General features: G+C 45.8%; 1 protein-coding gene across 9 annotated transcripts in view; it reads left to right on the forward strand.

Annotated features, from left to right (window-relative positions):
• Positions 1-16,639, forward strand: part of AKAP6 (A-kinase anchoring protein 6) — a 1,180,609-nt gene that overhangs the window by 933,451 nt on the left and 230,519 nt on the right. The gene's annotated exons all lie outside the window — the stretch shown is intronic.

Here is a 16,639-nt window from a genome sequence, read left to right on the forward strand (position 1 = left end):
TAGTTCTCACATATGGGTGACATCATCAGGATGGAGCCCAATCACGGAAAACTTCTGTCAGTTTCCAGAACTTTGACTGGCCCCTACTGGGCCTGCCCAGCATGGCATTAACCCTGCAGCCAGCAGGGGTCCCGCTTCAGTAGCCTTGCGGTAAAGGAGCTCTGAAGAGATTCCTGACAGGAATTTTCCTCACGGAATTACTAAAAGTTAATTTGCCCCACAGGGGTCCCTCCTCTAACTTTTTTCAGACCGTGGTACTCCGGTATGTTTTTACCCGTTTCCGTTGATTACCTTCGAGTTTGGCCCTCGCGGCCTACTGGCCGTCGACCGTACCGCAGCTCGATTTTTTCCATGGCCATGGCATCGAGGTTCCGTCGGTGCCCGGACTGTACCCGCACCATGTCTATCACAGACCCCCATAAAGTCTGTGTAATGTGTCTAGGACGCGAGCACGATGTCTTGACCTGCACCAAATGTGCCCTAATGACACCAAAGGGTCGCAAGGCCAGAATGGAGAAGATGGAACTTCTCTTCCGTGCTCAAACCCCGACTCCGTCCATTGCATCGACGTCGTCAGAGCCAGCACCATCAACTTCGCACCAGCATCGACCACTGGCCGGTGACTGCCTGGCATTGACGACTTCTCGGCCATCTACACCCTCTACTCCCCCTCAGGACCGAGGGGATCGCAGGGACAAACTTCGCCATTGACACCGTAAGTCTTGGACCATCGAGGGAGCGTAATCATTGACCTCGCCATCGTCCGAGCCGCTGTCGAAGAAACCCCGTCCAGAAAAGGCACCAACCATTTCTGCAACCGGGTCACCGAGGCAACCCTCACCCGATAGGGGATCAGGAGCCGTGACTCCGCCTTTAACGATGGTCCCTCCGGCTATGCCTCTGCCTCCCTCTTCTGTTCCGGAGCCAGGGCTGCTTGCTCCAGGTTTCCAAGAAGAACTGGACCGGATGGTTCAGGAGGCCATTGACAAGGTGATGCAATGACTTCAGGTTCCTCCGGCACCGACACCGGCACCAGTTCCGGAACCGATCATCGACTCGATTCCAGCAGCGCTGGCATGCTGCTCTCCAAGATGGAAGCACTTATGGCCACTTTTCCACCGATGGATCCTGGGTCTCTGATGGCTCCGGTGCCCTCCCCACTTACAGTGTCATTGGGAGGAGAAACACCATTCCACATTCCTCCATCGGGAGTTCTGCCTCAGCCATCGATGCCGATACATCCCTCGCCACCAATCCAACCATCGGTGCTGATACGTCCAGCGCCACCGAGCCATCCATCGATGCCCTTGATGCCTGCGCTGGTGCCTTCGATGCCGTCATCGGTGCCTCCGATATTCCTCCGATTCCTTCGGAGCCTAGACCGGGACCTTCAGGTATCCCACCACCCTGTCCCCCTCTAGTTCCTAGAGGGACACGTACTGATCCTTACGATACCTGGGCTGATGATTCCTCAACAGACACCGATGATTTACCTTCACCACCTTCACCCACTGAAGGTAGGAAGCGTTCTCCTCCAGAGGACCTCTCCTTTATAAACTTTGTGAAGGAAATATCTGAATTGGTTCCCTTCCAATTACAAACTGAACAGGATGATAGGCACCAGATGATGGAGTTGCTCCAATTCCTGGATGCTCCCAAGGTAATCACCTCTATTCCCATCCATCAGGTTCCTTCTGGATCTCCTGAAGAAGAACTGGGAACATCCTGGCTTCATTGCTCCAGTCCACAGGAAAGCTGACACTACCTATGTGGTGCAGTCAGCCGCAGGTTTTCAGAAATCACAACTGTATCACCACTTTGTCGTGGTGGAGTCTGCACAGAAGAGAGCGAAGAGGTCAAAGCCTCACTCTTCTGTTCCCCCTGGCAAGGAACAGAAGTTCCTAGATACCATTGGTCGCCGAGTCTTCCAAGGGTCAATGCTCATCTCCTGAATTGCTGCCTATCAGCTTTATATGACCCAATATAACAGGGTCATTTTTAAGCAGATGCAGGACTTCTCAGACTCCCTTCCTCAGCAATTTCAAGAACAATTACAAACCCTAATAAACAAGGGTTTTGAGGCCGGCAAACGTGAGATCAGAACATCTTATGACATCTATGATACTTCTACTAGAGTATCTGCAGTTGCTATTTCGGCGAGACAGTGGGCCTGGCTCAAGTCTTCTGACCTTCGCCCGGAAGTACAAGACAGGTTATCCGACCTGCCTTGTGTCGGAGATAATCTGTTTGGCGAACAGATTCAATGGACGGTGGCAGAACTAAAGGACCATCATGAGACCCTAAGACAGCTCTCTCTGATGCCTTCCAACTTCTCTTCAAAACAGCCCTCAGAAAGGACTCTAAGAAGTCCTTCTTCCGCCCGAAGAAGTCTTAGCCACCACCAACCAGATCCCGTGCCATGAAACCTTATCAAAAACCGCAGTCTCGTCAAACACGTAAACAAAAGCCACAAGCAGCTCCTCAACCAGGGCCTGCTTCAGGTTTTTGACTTCAACCTAGAGAGCAGCAGCCAGATTCCTCTGCCTCACATACCAGTGGGAGGTCAATTGTGACACTTCCACAACATATGGCACTCAATCACCTCCGACTAATGGGTATTGGCAATCATTGCTCAGGGTTACCATCTGAACTTTCTCTCTATGCCACCAGGCTCCCCACCTCTACCCATGTGGAGAACATCCGATCACTCCATTCTTCTGGATCAAGAGGTCTCCCACCATCTCCAGTCCAAAGCAATAGAACCCGTACCATACTCTCAGCACGGCCTAGGGTTCTATTCCCGGTACTTTCTAATCCCCAAAAAATCGGAAGGCGTCCATCCTATTCTGGACCTACATGCCCTCAACAAGTACCTCCAGCGAGAAAAGTTCAAGATGGTCACCTTGGGCTCGCTTCTACCTCTTCTACAAAGAGGAGACTGGTTCTGCTCTCTGGACCTCCAGGACGCATACACTCATATTGCGATAACTCCAGCTCATCGAAAATACCTGAGGTTTCTAGTAGGCCCCAAGCACTATCAATATCGAGTGCTTCCATTCGGCCTAGCGTCTGCGCCATGAGTCTTTACAAAATGCCTTGTGGTCGTCGCAGCCTTCCTCAGAACCCAAGGTGTTCACGTCTACCCCTACCTGGACGATTGGTTAATCAGGGCTCCCACTCAGCAAGCTGCTCTGTCGTCCCTCAATCTAACCTTACACACTCTAATTTCATTAGGATTTCTTGTCAATTACGACAAATCCTACTTAGTCCCATCTCAAACCTTGTCGTTCATTGGGGCAGACTTGGACACCTTACAGGCAAAGGCTTTCCTGCCTCGACAACTAGCACTAACTCTTGTGTCTCTCGCTCACCAGCTGCAGTCTCAGCACTCCGTGACTGCATGCCAATTTCTCGTCTTCCTGGGACACATGGCGTCCTCCGCCCATGTCACACCAATGGCCCGCTTGGCCATGAGACTCATGCACTGGACTCTGAGGTCTTAAAGGACTCAATCCATTCAGCCTCTGTCAACTGTTGTCCACGTCATCGACTCACTCCGTCTGTCTCTCGCCTGGTGGAAAAATCAGATCAATCACCTCCAGGGCTTGCCCTTCCAGGCTCCAGACCCTCAAATCACTCTCACCACCGATGCTTCCAACCTCGGTTGGGGAGCCCACGTGGCTGATCTGCAAACACAAGAGTCTTGGTCTCCAGAGGAAGTCAAACACCAAATAAATTTCCTAGAACTTCGAGCAATCAGATATGCTCTCAGGGCATTTCAGGATCGCCTCTCAAATCAAGTCATCCTGATTCAGACGGACAACCAGGTGGCCATGTGGTACATCAACAAACAGGGAGGCACGGGCTCCTTCCTTCTGTGTCAGGAAGCTGCACAGATATGGGCGGAAGCTCTCTCCCATTCGATGTACCTCAAAGCCACCTACTTGCCGGGAGTGAACAATGTGCTGGCAGACAAGCTGAGTCACGTCTTTCAACCGCACGAGTGGTCTCTCAACCGCTCGGTAGCAAACTCCATCTTCCAACAATGGGGATATCCTCGAATAGACCTCTTTGCATCCCCACAAAACCGCAAAGTGGAGAACTTCTGCTCTCTCATTCACAGCAAACTCTCTCAACCCAGAGACGCATTCTCCCTTTCATGGTCTGCTCTACACATTCTCTCCACTTCTCTTCTCTTGAAGACTCTCGTGAAGTTACGTCAGGACAAGGGAACCATGATCCTGAGAGCACCTCACTGGCCATGTCAAGTGTGGTTTCCAATACTTCAGGATCTTGCCATCCGCAGGCACATTCCCTTGGGAAAGGCCCCGCTTCTGATCACTCAAAACGACGGGTGCCTACTCCATCCCAATCTTCACGCCGTGTCCCTGACAGCATGGATGTTGAAAGGTTAATCCTTCAGCCATTTAGCCTTTCTGAACCAGTTTCCCATGTCTTGATTGCTTCACGGAAGCCTTCTATGAGAAAATCTTACTCTTACAAATGGAAAAGGTTCACTTCATGGTGCTCTTCTCAGTCCCTTGACCCCTTTTCCTGTCCAATCCCGAAGTTTCTGGACTATCTCTGGCATCTATCAGAGTCAGGTCTTAAGACTTCTTCCATCAGAATGCATGTCAGTGCAGTAGCTGCCTTCCATAAAGGTGTCGGGGTTGTCCCTATATCAGTACAACCCCTTGTACACGTTTTTTGAAGGTCTTGCTCCTCATCAAGCCTCTGCCACGTCCTCCGGCCCCTTCTTGGGACCTTAATCTGGTTCTGGATCGGCTCATGAAACCACCATTCGAGCCTGTTCACTCTTGTGAACTTCGATGTCTCACATGAAAAGTGATTTTCCTTTTGGCTATCACTTCAGCTCGCAGACTTAGTGAATTGCAGGCTCTAGTTACCTATCCGCCTTACACTAAACTTCTGCATGACCGGGAAGTACTCCGCACTCACCCTAAATTCTTACCTAAGGTAGTTTCAGATTTTCATCTCAATCAATCCATTATCCTACCTACCTTTTTTCCCAGGCCCCATGCCAATCCAGGAGAATAGGCTCTGCATACCCTTGACTGTAAACGGGCTCTAGCATTCTACCTAGACCGTACAGCTGCCCACAGGGAAAGCACTCAATTGTTTGTCTCTTTCCACCCTAACAAATTGGGGAAGCCTGTGGGTAAGCAGACTCTCTCCTCCTGGTTGGCGGACTGCATATCCTTCTGCTATCAGCAAGTGGGCATTCCTTTTCAAGACCATGTTAAAGCACTCTGTGAGGGCCATGGCGACTTCAGTAGCACAACTACGATCAGTGCCGCTTCCTGACATTTGCAGGGCTGCCACTTGGAGTTCTATCCACACCTTTGTAGCCCACTATTGCTTGGACAAAGCCGGAAGACAAGATTCAATCTTCAACCAGTCTGTCCTTCGTAACCTCTTTACAATGTGAAGTACCAACACCCTTCCGCCTGCCCAGTGGGGTTCAGGATGCTCTCTACCAAATTCCACCCCAGTTGTTGTACCTGTTGCACAACTTTGGGTACATTTGGTGCATGTTCGGACATTCTCAGCTCGGTACTCACCCATATGTGAGGACCTCCATCCTGCTTGTCCTGTGAGAAAGCAAATGTTGCTTACCTGTAACAGGTGTTCTCACAGGACAGCAGGATGTTAGTCCTCACGAAACCCACCCGCCGCCCCGGGGTGTTGGGTTCATAACGTTTTATTATTTTATTTTTTCGGCACTGCCTGTAGCTTTTAAATAAGACTGAAGGGGGATCCCCTGCTGGCTGCAGGGTTAGTGCCATGCTGGGCATGGCCAGTTGTGGCCAGTCAAAGTTCTGGAAACTTTGACAGAAGTTTTCCGTGATTGGGCTCCATCCTGATGATGTCACCATATGTGAGGACTAACATCCTGCTGTCCTGTCAGAACACCTGTTACAGGTAAGCAACATTTGCTAAATGCTTAAAATTAGGAGCACACATATGTGTGCTGGGGCGTATTTTATAAAATGCGTGCGCATTTGCACGGACGATATAAAATGCAAGTGCATGTGTGCTTGTGTCTACATTGGTGCACATAATTGCACGCGCGCACTCATTTGAAAGTTACTGTCCTTATGTCTAGGGGAAAATGCTAATATATCAAGCCCTTAGTCAGCAGTTAGCAAAGGCATTAGTTATATTGTTGCCATCTGCAATATAAAGCTTACTTTTTTGACTAGTCACCACCTTCGGTCTCTGGTAATATTTCTGAAATGAAAAGAGTTCCAGGTTAACCTCCTGAAATACAGGAATAAATCCCCATTCATAGGAAATTTGTGTCATGTCTTTTGTTCAGAACCTCCATTTCTGTTCTGTTAAACATCTGACCTGGTAAGTGCATCATGCTGTTCTCTCTTCTGGAGCCATATTCATAGTTTTCTGCTCTTGCCTTTTTCCTTTTGTGTCATGATGGTACCAGACATAGCAAAATGATATCCTACCAATTTCTTTTCAGAGAAATTTTGTCAGTTTCACTTCACTCAAGAAGACACTCTAGGGTCAATTTTTCCAAAATGATCTGAGGTCCATCTTTTTTTTTAATTTTTAATTTATGAATTTTCAATTTTACAAGAGCAAAGAAACCTCTTTTTCACAGAAATATATCGATTACATCATTAATAGTGGAAGCCTAAATCTTAATGGAAGAAATAAAATAAGAAACAACATAATGTATAATCCTCCAAAAACAAAACAGCACAGCAGTACAAATAAGGAGGGCAAGGAAATCAAGGGAGAATTTAAATAAAGAGAAACTGAGTAGGAAGCAGTAGTAACATAGTTATATAACCAGCAGAAATATATATATGAGCCCTATATTAATTAGTAAACACTAGAGAGGAAATTACAAGTGTCAGGGACTCCAAAAAAAGTTTCAATTGTTCAGGCAGGAAAAAAAAGAAAACATTCATTACTCTGTTTAGTAACACACTTACCGGGATAGCAAAGTATAAAGGAAAAACCTAGAGATATAATTTCCTGCCTAATAGCTAAGAAGCCTTTCCTTCTAAATTGAGTAACTTGGGCAAGGTCAGGAAAAATCCTAACAAACTGACCATAAAATTGAGAAGAAAACTTTCTAAAGTAATTTCGCATAACTTTACTTAAATCAGTAGAGGAAATGAAAGAAATCTTGACAGTACGTCGTTCAAAAACTTCCAGTGAAGAATTTTCAAGGAAATTAGTCAAATTAGGGGATTGAATATCAATGTTCTGCGGAATACCAAAAGCCCTTTTAGGAAGAAAATCACAAGTATTCACAGACGACATTAACTCAGGTGAAAAACCTAATTCATCCTGGAAATACCTCTTTAAAATCACATATGGAATTTTCCCTAAAACTTTTGGGAAATTCAGAAAATGCAGATTTAAATGTCTCACATTGCAGTTTGTAAAAATGTATGCATCTGGAAAGGGTATTCTGATCTTGTATAGTGGTGGTGTTGAATTTTTGCAAATTTTTAACAGTATTCTCAACATTGGACATTTTAGAATTAGCCAAAGTTATTTCCTCTTGTAATTCAGAAGATTTTTGCTGGCAGTTTGAGGAGAAAAGGTCCATCTTAGTGTTAAGCGAATTTAGGGACTTCCCAAATCCAACAACCAAGTCCCAAATAGCTTCCAGTGTCACTACCTCTGGATGCAAAGAAATGTTGAAGAACTCACCACTGACAATAGTCTGAGCCTCCCAGTGCAGACCAGCCGAGGGCACTCTCCCCACTGACTCCAAGCTCCCCGAATTGGTCGCAGAAGGGGAAGAAGGAATACTCACAACTTCCACAACGCTGCTGTCCAGCGAAAAGGGTGAATCCTGTAATGGCGATACAAAACCAGCCGGCAAACCCTCCACCATAGTCAAGCACAATGCATCATCAATATGTGCCACAAAGTCACTTGCTGCAATGCCTCTCTATGCCGGAGGAACTCACGAATCAGGTCTCAGGGATGCCTCATCTTCAGGCACATACTCATTCCCCCCTCCCTAACCCCTCCGAGCACATCTCTGGCCCCGCACACACTGATTCCCCCCTCTGAGCACATCTCTGGCACTCACATACTCATTCCCCTCTCCCCACCCCCCCTCCAAGCACATTTCTGGCCTCCACACTCTCACTCCCCACCCCCTCCAAGCACATCTCTGGCCCCCCACACACACTGATTCCCCCCTCTGAGTACATCTCTGGCCCCACACACACTGATTCCCCCATCTGAGCACATCTCTGGCCCCACACACACTGATTCCCCCCTCTGAGCACATCTCTAGCCCCACACACACTGATTCCCCCCTCTGAGCACATCTCTGGCCCTCACATACTCATTCCCCTCTCCCCAGCCCCCTCCAAGCACATCTCTGGCCCCCACACTCTCATTCCCGACTCCCTAACCCCTCCGAGCACATCTCTGGCCCCCACACTCTCATTTCCCCCTCCCAACATACTAATTCCTTCCCGCCTGATACCTGGCTGTAGCTGCACACTCTGGATTCCTTTGCTGTTGCGCTCCAAAGCTGTGCTGCTGGCCTTCCCGTTCCGCCCACGTGCGATGCTGTGCTGGCTGGGTCTGCCCACAAAATGTGTTGTGTGCATCAACAAGGCTTGCATCTCCTGCTCTGATTGGCTTACTGCTGCAATATAGGGATAGGGTGCGCCTGCTATGGACAGGTTTCATCGCAGCAGCAGCAGTCAATCACTGTAACATGATTCAGCGCACAAGTCCCGCCCAACAAGCCCAAAAAAACGCGACTGGCAGAAAAAAATAGCCCAATTAAAAGCAACCCGCGAATCGGGAAAAAAAACCGCGAATGACTACAAAAAGAAGCCCAATCTCGCGGTAAATAAGCGAGGTTGGCAACACTGCTTCAGACTATACTGCGAGCCAGTACTGTCTGTACCATGCTCCTGGCAGTGTCCTCTGTTTCTCTAACCGTGACACGAGTGGCGTTTGCTACTAATGTCTCTATCATGTAAAGATTCTGATAACAAGATTATTAGCACAAGAGAAAACACTGCCAAAGGCACAAAAGGCACTCTAATGGTGCCCGTTGTGGCCTAAGGGGTTGGGAGGTCGAGAGTAGGTGTGCCAGCATGCTAAGTGGGCAGGGGCAGGGTGGGAGTGGAGGGAGCCTGGAGGCATTCTCTAAATTTGAATTTCCTATGAAGGTGGGCATCAAGCCACTATGACCTGTGACAATCATTAAATCTTTTCTGGGGGCAAGCTGGATTGAATGTTGTGCCCCCATATGTTTTTCATTCTTTTCATAGGGTGGAGGGGTAGTGGAGGATAGAGCCTGCTGGCAAAGGATTTTGGGGGTTTTTTATGGGTGGGGGGGGAGGATTACCTAGCTATATACATCATTTTGAACTTAACCAGCTATATTATCCAAGTAAATACCTACCCAGATAACTTAGGGTTACTTTATACCATGACCAGATTTAGCTGGCTAAACTTACCCAGGCATGGTGAGCAGCAATGATATTCAGCACTACCCTGTTAAGTTGAAACCCCTTTTCTGAAACGCTTCAGCACCACCTCTTTTTTTTCTAGTTTAGTTTTAGCCGAGTAATGACCTACCTGGCTAAAATATAGCCAGTTAGTGGGTGGTCAATTAAACCTCAGGTTTGTCCAGTTAAGTCTAAATTTAACTTGACAAATCCTTTTGAATATTGATCTCAGAGGGTCCAATTTACAAAGAGTTTAGGCTCCTAACTTTTGGAGTTAGGCTTCTAAATTAGCCTCAAGTTGAAAATCAGTGCTAGGCACAAATCATTTTTTTTTCTCCATCTTAACTCTTCCCCTATAGCCACCCATTTTAGGGACCTAATTAGGTTCCTAATTTTAGGTGCTCAGCCCTATCAATTTCCAAAGAGGTCAATTTAGGTTAGGGACCTAACAGGGTCATTCATCAAATCGCACTAGGGCCTTATCACCGGCGTAAGGGCCCTAACAACCACGATAACGCCATAATGCATGTGATAAACTATCCATTGAGAGATGCATATGCAAATTTTCAAAATTTAGCCAAAGGGGAGGAGTTTATGAAAATGAGGGGTGTTTAACATTGCGTGCGATGGCGTAATGCACGTTATCGCTGGAAATAACTACACCTCTCTGCCACCCCAGAGACAGCCTCTGGGGTGGCACAGAGGATTTGCAATATTTATCCCATTTCGGTCAGGAGAGAGAGAGAAAGCCTCAGAGTCTTTGGGGTGGCACACATATTAGTCAACTATTTATAACACTGTAGGAGGGTCGTTCAGCGAGGGTCCGGACATATTAGTCAACTATTTATAACACTGTAGGAGGGTCGTTCAGCGAGGGTCCGGAACCCTCGCTGAACGACCTCCTGCAGTCGATCTCCTGCCTGCGCCATTTTCCGTACGGAAATGATTCGTGGCAGGAGATCGCTCCAGAGCCCCCGCTGGACCCCCAGGAACTTTTGGCCAGCTTGGGGGGGCCTCCTGACCCCCACAAGACTTGCCAAAAGTCCAGCGGGGGTCCGGAACGACCTCCTGTGTTGAATCGTATTGGTCTATGGCCGCCGCCATTTTGCGGTGGCCATTTTGCAAAATGGCACCAGCTGAAGACACCACGATTTAGAGTGCCGGATTTCCTGCTCTCCCCCTTCCCCCGATTTAGCTACGGACCCGGGGGTAATTTAAGCTACGGACCGCCGCTATGGACCCCCAGGTAATTTAAGGCATTTGGGGTGGGGGATTTAATTTAAAGGGTCGGGTTGGGTTTTAGGGGGTTTTAGTGTGCCGCTGGACCCCCAGGTAATTTAAGGCATTTGGGGGGGGGGGTTCGGGAGGGTGGGGGATTTAATTTAAAGGGTCGGGGGTGGGTTTTAGGGGGTTTTAGTGTGCCGGTTTTCCTGCCCTCCCCCTTCCCCCTTCCCCCGATTTACGATTTTTTGGCGATAAATCAGGGAAATTGGTATTGTATCGTGGCCCTAACGATTTTTGACGATTTAAAATATATCGGACGATATTTTAAATCGTCAAAAAACAATTCACATCCCTAATAATCATTCCTAGTTATATCTTTAAAAATATTCTTGTGTCTGGTCCTTCCAGCTATGATGCCACAATTGACAAATCCCTTAGATTTTTAAATAATTCTTCAATTACTTATTTAGAGCCTGATTTTATAGGTGTATGTGGTATTTTGAAAATCAGCCGGTGGCCAGTGCATATAAACTTGTATTCCTATCACAATTTCATATGTACTTTTATGTGTATTGGAAGTAGAGTTCTGAAGGGAAGTGTTGAGGTGGGAAAACAACTTATGCACATATTTTCATATTGCATAAAGTATGTTTTAAGTCACCAAGCAACAGATCTGCCCTGTTTGGTGCATATGTAACATTGCGCATGGACAATTCCACTCATACCCAGACAATTAGGGAAGGATTTTCAAAGCAAACTTATATGCATAACATTCACTTTGAAAATCCTTGGTGAAGACTGCATGTATAAGGAGACTTTACTGTAAAGCGGGGAGTTATAAATTACTATCCCTGTATCATACACCACTTTTTGCAAAAATTCTCATTTTGCTTATGCATAAGTTAGTTTGAGTATTATTTTTTAACATCTTCATTTCTAATATTCTGAATTTGTTTGTAGTATGAGCTAAAAACATCAAAAAGTCAACAGTTAGAGGAGGACATCCACTCCCTGTTAATGTTATTCTGGTACTTTATGGCAGGCACAGGTGAGCTTATAAATACAGTAGTCATGTAGAGGTAATCTTCAAAGGTATTTACGTGCATAAAACCCAGTTTGATGGAAATAATTAAAAGGGGCTGCTCTACTGAACATTTAGGGGCAGATTTTTAAAATTACACGTGGGGGGTACATTGGTGCGCGCTACCCAGCGAGCACAAATGTACACCCAATTTTATAACATGCGCGCATGTTATAAAATCCAGGGTCAGCGCTCGCAAGGTGCACACTTGTGCACCTTGCGAGCGCTGAGCCTGAGGGGAGGCCCGATGGCTTTCCCCGTTACCTCCAAGGCAGCTCCGAAATCGGAGTTGCCTTGCTTAGTTTATTATTTTATCTTAATTTTCTGTAATTCTGATAGTCATAAAATAGTTTTTGCCGTGGGCTCTCACATTAAAATTGCAGTATTGAACATGTGCATTTTGGAACTCATGCCATTTGGTAAGGGCATATAAGTGATTTTTTAAATCTTTTTCAGTTGGATGGATAGATTACTCTTGGGTCAAATTATTCCTGAGTAGCTCAGATACTCTGTAGAAGAACCATTGTTTTCCTATACCAAAGAGGGAAAGCTCATGCTGCTTTTTAGAATATGGTATACATAACTGCATGTTTGCTTCAACCTAAGAGGTGACTGGTTATTCAGTGTAAAGTATTTTATATAAATTTAAGTGTCTCAAATAGTAAAAACAATCCATTTTAAACTGAGAGCTATTGCATGATGGGATATGGTATATTTACCCACAATTTTCACCACACCTCTAAGACCAAAAGGAGGAATAACAAGTGCAGTTAAGCATTCATAATCTACTGCCGGGTTATGAAGATAACTAAAAAAAAAAATGACAGAATGCCACAGCTTCCAAACTTTTATATCTTCCTCTGAAAAACTTCTCCTGTCTGTTCAGTGCATCTGCACCATTGTCATTATTTTCCTTTTTCTACTTCCCTGTATGCAAGCCAGGTACCAAAGAGACCTTCTATGGCTGAAGCAGCTGGATGCAGCTCTCTACAAAGAGCTGCAGATGTCATTTTGGTGGCCACAAGGAGTCACTGTAGGAACAGTTCGTGGATTTGTCCTTCTCTTGGGGATGCTGTGACAATAGGGCCATTAGAGCAGCAATCAGAAACCCCTAAATGGCACAGGGAAGAGCAGACTGAAGTGAGATTTGAACTCAGAACTCATGCTTGACACCATGCAAAGTGATAACCCTTAGAACAAAACCAGTTCTTAAAAATGTGCGGAGACCATTTTTCTTCATCTATGCATTGCCATGCAAAAAGCCTTGTTTGTCCCTCTTTCACTCAATGCATTTCAGACTTCAATTAATGTGAAAGCGCGGCAGCGACGGCTCTGCTACTTCTCTAGCCTAGTGGTGCACCATTTATCACTGCAGTTTTACATTGACCTTGACACCCACTTCATTAGAATAAAGATTGTCTACCATTTAGGTTACATTGTTCCTCGGCACAGAGACCCCATGCAAATTTTCTGTTCAGATAGAAGAGCTGTGAGCCTGTCAGAGGTCATCTGCATTAAATGATTGCAGCTATTTTCCAACTGCTTCTTTTCATTTTGCTCAATTCAGGCTTGGAGGCTCACTCGAGCCCTATGTCTGCAAAGGGAACGCTTCTGGGACTAGCACTGGTTTTGGTATTGCTGGATATGACCCAAGTATGCTCTTTTCTAGAAACATGAAATGGCACAAAAAAAAAAGGTTCTGAGACAGATATTACATTTTGTAATCAGATTTAAACAGAATGGATTAATCATCTTTTCTAAAAATAACTGTGAAACCAATAAAATTTTATGTGTGTGTATTGTACAGTTCATAAAAAGTTGCAGATGTGTTCACATACAAATGTATTGCTATGGCTGTTCAAAGGGATTCTAAATTCAAACTAAAATATTTTAACAATATATTACTCAGGCTGTGAACAAGCACAAACTTAGCTTTTATTTTTTTAAGCAAAGACCTTCACAGGCATTTCTTTTCTATCATTTAGTTTAATGTCAAACTTGATATTCTGCTTTAACTAGATATCCCAAGGCAGATTACAATACAAATGAACAAAAAAAATAGAAATAAAAATAATGCATTAGTTAGAAAGATAATAACTTAAACCTTACTGAGCAGCAACATTGTAAACCTAGCTGGAATCACAATCTCAACCCAAGAAAGCCTACTTGAATAACCATGTCTTTCATTTCTTTCTAAAAGTTAAGAATATAATATAAGAACATAAGATATGCCATACTAGGTCAGACCAATGGTCCATTAAGCCCCAGTATCCTGTTTCCAACATGGGCCAGTCCAAGTCACAAGTACTTGACAAATACCCAGACATTAAATAGATCCCATGCTACTAATGCCGGCAATAAGCAATGGCTATTCCCTATTGATTATTAGCAATTTATGAACTTCTCCTCCAGGATTTTATCCATACCTTTTTTAAACCCAGCTATACTAACCGCCTTAACCACATTCTCTGGCTTGAATTCCAGAGCTTAATTATGCATTGAGGGCCGGATTTTCAAAAGGTTACATGCACTGGGCCTATTTCCAAAAGGCTCGACAACGCGCGTAAGTCCAGGGGCTTGCAAAAAAGGGCGAGGTGGAGCTGTCCGGGAGGGCAGGGTGGGGTTAGAGGCTCCCGGCACAGTGGCCATTTGCTGCTGTGCTGGAGATCATAAGAACATGTCATACTGGGTCAGACCAAGGGTCCATCAAGCCCAGCATCCTGTTTCCAACAGTGGCCAATCCAAGCCATAAGAACCTGGCAAGTACCCAAAAACTAAGTCTATTACATGTTACTGTTGCTAGTAATAGCAGTGGCTATTTTCTAAGTCAACTTAATTAATAGCAGGTAATGGACTTCTGCTCCAAGAACTTGTCCAATCCTTTTTTAAACACAGCTATACTAACTGAACTAACCACATCCTCTGGCAACAAATTCCAGAATTTAATTGTGCGTTGAGTGAAGAAGAACTTTCTCCAATTAATTTTAAATGTGCCACATGCTAACTTCATGGAGTGCCCCCTAGTCTTTCTATTATCTGAAAGACTAAATAACCGATTCACATCTACCCGTTCCAGACCTCTCATGATTTTAAACACCTCTATCATATCCCCCCTCAGTCGTCTCTTCTCCAAGCTGAAATGTCCTAACCTCTTTAGTCTTTCCTCATAGGGGAGCTGTTCCATTCCCCTTATCATTTTGGTAGTCCTTCTCTGTACCTTCTCCATCGCAATTAACGTATTTTTCGCTCCATAAGACGCACTTTTTTTCCCCCAAAAGTGGGGGGGAAATGTATGTGCGTCTTATGGAGCGAATATAAAAAAAAAACTAAAAATCTAACAAACCCCCCCTCCCACCCTCCTGACTCCCCCAAGACCTGCCGACTTAATTTACTACAACCCCCCACCCTCCTGACCCCCCCAAGACCTGCCAAATGTCCCTGGTGGTCCAGCGGGAGTCCAGGAGCGGTCCGGGAGCAATCACCTGGGCTTGGGCCGTCGGCTGCCAGTAATCAAAATGGCACCGACGGTCCTTTGCCCTCACTATGTCACTGGGACTGACCAATGGCAGCGGTAGTCCCTGTGACATAGTAAGGGCAAAGGGCCGTCGGCTGCCAGTAATCAAAATGGCGCCGACAGCCCTTTGCCCTCACTATGTCACTGGGACCGACCGCTGCTATTGGTCGGTCTCAGTGACATGGAGAGGGCAAAGGGCCGTCGGCGCCATTTTGTTTACTGGCAGCCGATGGCCGAAGCCGAGGAGATCGTTCCCGGACCGCTCCTGGACCCCCGCTGGACCACCAGGGACGGTTCGCAGGTCTTGGGGGGGGTCAGGAGGGTGGGGGGTTGTAGTAAATTAAGTCGGCAGGTCTTGGGGGGGTCAGGAGGGTGGGGGGTTGTAGTAAATTAAGACGGCAGGTCTTGGGGGGGTCAGGAGGGTGGGGGTTGTAAATTAAGTCGGCAGGTCTTGGAGGTGGGTCAGGAGGGTGGGGGTTGTTAATTAATTTAAAGGGTTGGGATGGGGTTTTTTTTGGGGGAGAGGGGTTCCCAGAGAAAGAAAAGTTTTCTGATCTGGGGAGTGGACCGAAATGGCCCTCCCCAGACCCGAAAACAAAATGGGGAGAAAAAAAAAAAGCTATGCACTCCCCTAATTTGCTCCATAAGACGCCCAGACGCAGAGCCGGTTTAGCACAAATTTTTTTTTTTTTTAATTTTCCCCCTCTGAATCCTAGGTGCGTCTTATGGTCAGGTGCATCTTATGGAGCAAAAAATACGGTATATCTTTTTTGAGATGCGGCGAACAGAATTGTACACAGTATTCAAGGTGCGGTCTCACCATGGAGCAATACAGAGGCATTATGACATTTTCCATTTTATTCACCATTCCCTTTCTAATAATTCCCAACATTATGTTTGCTATTTTGACTGCCGCAGCACACAGAACCTGCAATTTATCACAATCTGCTTGTGATTTAACTACTCTGAACAATTTTGTATTATCTGCAAATCTGATTACCTCACTCGTCGTATTTCTTTCCAGATCATTTATAAATATATTGAAAAGTAAGGGTCCCAATACAGATCCCTGAGGCACACCACTGCCCACTCCCTTCCACTGAGAAAATTGTCCATTTAATCCTACTCTCTGTTTCCTGTCTTTTAGCCAGTTTGCAATCCATGAAAGGACATCGCCACCTATCCCATGACTTTTTACTTTTCCTAGAAGCCTATCATGAGATACTTGTCAAACGCCTTCTGAAAATCCAAGTATACTACATCTACGGGTTCACCTTTATCCACATGTTTATTAACGCCTTCAAAAAAGTGAAGCAGATTTGTGAGGCAAGACTTGCC

The sequence above is a fragment of the Rhinatrema bivittatum genome, chromosome 4 (genome assembly GCF_901001135.1).
Source record: "Rhinatrema bivittatum chromosome 4, aRhiBiv1.1, whole genome shotgun sequence".
Taxonomy (NCBI): Eukaryota; Metazoa; Chordata; class Amphibia; order Gymnophiona; family Rhinatrematidae; genus Rhinatrema; species Rhinatrema bivittatum.